The sequence below is a fragment of the Myotis daubentonii genome, chromosome 3 (assembly GCF_963259705.1).
Source record: "Myotis daubentonii chromosome 3, mMyoDau2.1, whole genome shotgun sequence".
In the NCBI taxonomy this organism is placed as follows: Eukaryota; Metazoa; Chordata; class Mammalia; order Chiroptera; family Vespertilionidae; genus Myotis; species Myotis daubentonii.
In genome coordinates this window covers 195,218,994-195,225,741 of record NC_081842.1, presented here as the reverse complement: position 1 = coordinate 195,225,741, position 6,748 = coordinate 195,218,994, and positions in this window count along the sequence as shown.

The following is a 6,748-nucleotide window of genomic DNA, read 5'->3' as shown; positions in this document are numbered from 1 at the left end:
CACTTCCGCTCGCGCCCCGTCTTTCCCCAGAGCGACTTCCTGCGAACGCGCGGAGCGCGCCGCCGCACTCCTGGCTCCACCCCGCCCCCGCCCGCCGCTTAGACCAGGATGTGCGCGGAGGCCGTGCCCCTCTCTCCCTAGCAACCGCCAAGCTGCCCCTCCATAGCAACCGCCTAGATACCTTAGTCTAAGGCTTAGACTGAGCCCAAGGGCCCAGAGCTCCTAGCTGGGTCCATCCCCAAACACAGGGGTCTCGCCCCAAGCCAATGGCACAAGCTTAAGTTTAATTATCTGAATTTGTCTTTTAAGGCCTTCTAAAAGTGACTGACCACACAGCAGCTAAATAGCAATCAGATTTTGTCACTCTCTCCTTAAAACTCCAATGGTTTAGAGTTAGAGAGAGACAGACAGATGCAGAAATCTCCTTGTCAACCCTACAGAATTTTGCATGATCTGGCCCCTGCCTATTTATCTGACTTCATCTGTACCTCCCTCCCTCTGATTATTCTCACATTTACACTGGATGTTCCCTCTGCTGGAATCACTCTTTCCCTAAATCTTTGCTTAGTTAGTTCCTCCTAGTCATTCAGTTCAAATGTTACCTACTGGTAGGTTTGCAAGATTTAGCAAGTAAAAATATGCCCAGTTAAGTTTGAATTTCAGAAAGACAATAACTTTTTTTAAAAAAATTGATTTCAGAGAGGGAGAAGGAGAGGGAGAGGGAGAGAGAGATAGAAACATTAATGACGAAAGAGAATCATTGATTGGCTGCCTCCTGCACGCCCCCTACTGGGGATTGAGCCCATATCCAGGCATATTGATCGGGAATCGAACCTGTAACCTCTTGGTTCCTGGGTCAACGCTTAATTGCTGACGCCCAGCTGGGTGACAATGAATAACGTTTAGTATAAGTATGTCCGATGCAATATTTTGGACATACTTAACTAAGAAAAATGTATTGTTTGAAATTCAAATTTACCTAGGCATCCTGTATTTTATCTGGCCTCCCTTCCTACTGGGAGAAGTCTTTCCTGCTGTTAAAAAAATAAACAACAGGCCAAAATGGACTCACTTTTTAAAAATATTTTTTTTATTGATTTCAGAGAGGAAGGGAGAGGGAGAGAGAGATAGAAACATCAATGATGAGAGAGAATCATTGATCAGCTGATTGGGATCCCCACACTGTTCCTCATGGGCTTGAAGACAAATGTCCTACTTCCGTTTAGATCTGACAAAGAAATTTGGAGCCAATCACAGCTGATTAGTTGGTGTACACAAGGAATTCCAAAGCACAGAACCTAGGAGTCGGACATGATCGAATCCATCTCTTTATACCAATGTGCACACCCCACACTGGGGACTGAGCCTGCAACCTAGGCATGTGCCCTTGACCCTTGACCCTTGACCAGAATCAAACCTGGGACCCTTCAGTCCACAGGCTGACGCTCTATCCACTGAGCCAAACCAGCTAGGGCTGGAGTCACTTTTGCTAAGCTACGTCACGACACTAAATTTAAAAGCTAACCTAATTGCAGTTTCTGCCTTTCCCAGGAATGGGATTTTAAACCAATCAATCTGATCAACAATAGTGAGATAATCTGCCTGAAATCATCCACTCTTTTAATTTCTTAGTTCCACTCTCTTTCTGCCTATAAGAACCTTCCATTTTGTATAAATCCTTGGAGTGCCCTTCTAGTTGCCTGATTCGTAACTTAATAAAATCAATTAGATATTCAAATTTACTTGGTTGAATTTGGTTCTTTAATACTGTCTCATCAGTCTAAATCAGCCATCTCCCACCCTTCTGCAGTTATTCTGGTACATATTGTTTTATTTACTTCCTGGCATTTATTAGTAGCCAAAATTATGTTATTTACAACTTCATCTGCTGCTTCCCCAAAACTAGAATGTAAGCTTCCTGAGAGCAGGGACTTTATAAGTTTGTTCACTGCAGCATCTCCAAGATTTGGAAAAGCACTTGAAACTTAGTAAGAACTCAAAAACTATTCACTGAATGGAGGAATGCATAGATCATTGTTACAAATTGAACATAATTAAAGCATAGTGATTAATCACAAAAACAATATGTAATTATATATGTGTTTTCCGATGGTCTTAGGCGACCCCTGTGAAAGGGTCGTTCGACCCCCAAAGGGTTCGTGACCCACAGGTTGAGAACCGCTGGCATAGATGGTATCTTAGCTCATCCTGCTGCAACAAAATATCAGCCTGGGTGACTTAAACAACAGACATTTTATTTTTCACAGTTCTGGAGTCTGGGAAGTCCAAGATCAGGTGCCAGCCTGGTTGGGTTCCTGGTGAGAACTCTCCTTCTGGCTTGCAGACAGTTGTCTTCTCACTGTGTCCTCAGGTGTTGGAGAGACAGGGAAGGCTCTGGTCTCTTCCTCTTCTTATAAGGGCACGAATCCCATCATACGGGCTCCACCCTCATGACCTCATCTAAACCTACTCACCTGCGTAAGGCCTCTCCTGCAAGTAATGTCACACTGGGGATTCAGCCTTCGAACGTTAAGGGGACACAAACATTTAGTTAATAGTAGAAGGGAATGCTTCTTGCCCTGAGGGGGGATGAGGGTGGTAAGACCCAACAGTGTCTGTTTCCACTAGTCAAAATAAAGTTCCTAGATGCCAGCATTTCAACCAATAATCCCTCCCTCTTTTTTTTTGGCACTTCAAATTGCCAGGAAGTGCCCATCACTATGCTTTCAGGATAAGCCAGAGAAGAGGTGGTTAGGCAGGAGGAAGGTGGATTCCAGCCTGTAGTGAAGTTCATTCCGTAAAAACAAACAGTTTAGTATAAAGTGAGTTATTCTAATTGTGGGAGATATGACTGAGTCTTTATTTCTCTGAGTCTGAAACAAACAAACCCCAAAACATTCTTCCTAGAGCAAAAGAAGGCCAGTGTCCTAAACAAGGGCGGGAAGTACCTTCTCTCCCTTGAGACTCACGTTTATTGCCCCCAGGGCAAGTATCATGAGATTAAATACAATTTTGCTATGAAGGTCTGACTCTGACACGGAGTCCCAGGGAGTCCTTGAGAGCTGATCAGAAACGTTTTGTCCAGTGAGGATCCGAAGATGGCCTCTTCTGCCTCACACTGTCCCTTTGATCCCCCAAATGAGGGTGCAATAGCCCACTCCCAGAGAGAAGACCAGGATAATGTGTTTCTGATGCCTCAATTTGGTTCAAACCAGAATAAACACGAATGGCAAAAATCAGCCCATGAGCTCATTCAGGCTTTGATCAGAGACATAATTTCATTATGAAATTTTGAATCAAGCTGTTGTGAAGTCTTGCCAAGGAGTTTCATTTTCCCAGATGATATGGTGGGTTGTTTCTCTCCTGTTCTCATACTCAGCTTGCATTTATCATACAAACTTTCCATCTATTTTTATAACCTGGTCCATCAATCCTTTTACAACAGTGTTTGCTGATCCTGACAACCAACCTCAGTTCTACTGGCCAAAAATAAGCTTGATCCAGGTGGGTCAAGCTAAAGTTACTGGTTTGGTTCGCCTCCCCTGCTCACCACAATTGAAATACACTGACTATTTTTCACTCCCCTCTCGGATGGCGTGGTAACTCGAGGAGGCAAGATACACCTTCAAGCCTACAACTGCTCCGCTTTAAAATGGGCATATTAACTACCCTGAAAGACGGCTGAAAGCGTTGTAGACATGATACAGGTGGGCTGCTTTTTCCTTTCCTGCAGACTCACGGTTAGCCCTCATTCCCTGGACTCCTGCTTCCAGGAACCCACAGGTTAGTGTGAATGGAAAGACCCCCAGGAGCTGCCTGGAGATGCCACTTTTCTGAAGCAGCCTCAGGCCAAGCGCTGATAGGAAACGATGGGCTGGTGTTTCTGCAGGAAGCAGAGGCTCTTGACCTCCCTGTCTTCATCATTCTGTAAAAACACTTTCATTAGGATCTAATGGGCTAGGAGCAGCAGCTTTGAAAGTAACGTTTTTCCAAGTGTGGTCTGAGGGCCCTCAGCGTCAGGATCACTGGGGGGAAGTGGTTAACAATGCAGACTCCTGTGCTTTGCCCTAGAGCTACTGAATTTAGACCCGCTGAAGGTGGGGCCCAGAGAATATGCATTGTAAGGAGCTCCTCACATGCTTCTTATTTTCACAAAACTTTGAGATCTGAAAAGCAGTCTTTCCCAAAAGTTGCCCTGAGGCTCTCAGACCCGATGACCAGAAGGCGGCCCTGGTAAGTAAGGCCCAGCTCCTTCCCCACCTATCCGAGATCCTCTGGTTTTCCCAGCAGAGCCAGGGCGAGGAAGGCTGCGGCAGTGTCTAATGCACTCTGAAAATATATGTCTTGGCTCTGCCCCAAATGCCTTGATATTTATGCTGCAGCTGGAGGGTCGTTATCCTTTGGCAACGCTCCACTGTAAGGCCATTAGCTCTTAATTAGTGCCAGCTTGTTGGTTTAGCCTTCCCAGTTGAACCCAGAGCAGAGGCTTCTCTGTGCAACCTCCTGGGTCTCTCCGCTGGCAAGTCCATGAGGAACTGACCCCTGCCCGCTGGGGCCAAGAGCTGGGCCCTGGAGGGGCTGCCGCTCAATGTGAAACAGTTGCTAGCCCCCAAGCAGAGGCTCTGGGATCCTAGAAGAATAGGGAAACCACTTGGAATATGTTTTCGGGGTTTTGTTATTGTGTTTTGTTTGTAGAAAAAAGAAAGATTAAGAGAGTCCTTGGCCTTACAACCTCAACAGTTTACAAGGGAATCTAAGAAAAATAAGGTGCAGAGCCCTGCCTGGGTAGTTCGGTTGGTTAGAGCCGTGGTCGGCAAACTGCGGCTTGCGAGCCACATACGGCTCTTTGGCCCCTTGAGTGTGGCTCTTCCACAAAATACCACGTGTGGGCACACGTACAGTGTGATTGAAACTTCATGGCCCATGCGCAGAAGTCGGTTTTCGGCCTGGGCTAGTCTATTTTGAAGAAGTACTGTTGATATTTGGCTCTGTTGACTAATGAGCTTGCTGACCACTAACTTAGAGCATCGTCCCAATACACCAAGGTTGCAGGTTCAATCCCCAGCCAGGGGACATACAAGAAGTAATCAATGAATGCATAAATAAAGTGGACCAATAAATCTCTCTCTCTCTCTCTCTTTCTCTCTCTCTAAAATTGATCAATACAAAATAATAATAATAAGGTGCATTGAATTGAAGCTTTGTGGGCCAAATGGCCCTCAGTTTTTAGTCTAGGATGCCTGAGAAGTTTTGGGACAAGGATACAGCAAGCTGGTCGCCTGGATGGCTATGAAAAATGGCTGAGGGACTTACCTCTGGGAACCCCAAGAAACTTCTCTTCATGGATGATGTATCTGGTCACCACTTCTAAGTGGGGAAAACAGTATGTATTGGTCTTGGCAGTGATCTCATTGCTGGGTAAGGAGCTCTTCAAAAAGATCTCTAGATTAAGCTTTGGAAAAATAACTAGCAGCGTTTTGCTCCTTCCTATCACCGAATCCCCGTGGTCCTTAGCATATGCCCCTTAAGAAAATCTGAGAAGTCATTTTATGAGATGCTATTCATGGCCTCTAATTTTCAGCCTGGCTTAGATAACTCAGGATTGCTGGCTGCGGCCTGAGAAATGGATCCAGAACACACATCGATGTGGGAATTTAAAGTATAATTCCAAATCGTAGATAATTGTTTATGCTCCAAGATGGCTGGAGGGCCCATATTAAGTCATCTCCCCAGGATCAGTGTGTTTTCTATTATACTAGATACCTATCTGTCCAATGACCCTTTTGATTTTTAAGCCTTTAGACTAAATCTTTGTGTAATTCTTTACCCGCTCATCTCCTGCCTACCCCCCCACCCCCCTTTCCTTAGGAAAACACTTTTCTAAAATGTTAGCCAGGTCCTTTGGATTGTTTCCAGAAGAATCATGTCACGTTAAAGAATCTGAAAAGTCAACTCCCAAAACCAGCGTGTCAGGGGGACTTCTGTCTGTCAGAAGGTCAGTCTTGCTCGAGGGGCAGCTCCTGCCCAGCGGCATACTCAGGTTTTCCTTGGGCTCTTGCACCCCTCCTGCTCTCTTGTCTGGTCTAGTCTAGCCTGGGAACAAAGTCTTCCTTCCCTAGTAGATACTCAGACTGAGGTGGAAGAAAGGTAGGACGAATACCTTCTCAAGCAGCAGAGGAAGGAGTTGTCAGGACCTACATTCATGTGCCTCTTTAGAGCCTTGATTAGAAAAAGACAAGTATACCATGCCTTCATCTCAAAAAAGCAATCCTTCCATCTGTGTCACCAGGTCGAGGAATCTTCTAGGGGCTTTAAATGTCTATTTGGGCAACTTCAGAGTTGTCATTTTTGCTTCCAGCCAGAGCTAAGCATATCCCCAGGATACCTGGCCACAGTACCCAGGACCTGGGGACTTGGGATTTTGCTGTGCTCTCCCATCTCCCACCTCCCCAGTGCACCAGGCATAAACCAAGTAGTTTATCTCCAAGGGCAGGGGTAATCAAACTACGGCAATCCCTCCAAATCCCACCAGCATCCTGTCTGCATGTGGCCCATGAGCTTAGAATGGTCTTTATGTTTTTTTTCAAATGTTATGTAGAACTTTTTAAAAAAATATATGTTTCAATTGATTTCAGAGAGGAAGGGAGAGGGAGAGAGAGATAGAAACATCAATGATGAGAGAGAATCATCAAGTGGCTGCCTCCTGCACACCCCACTCTGGGGATTGAGCCCACAACCCAGGCATGTG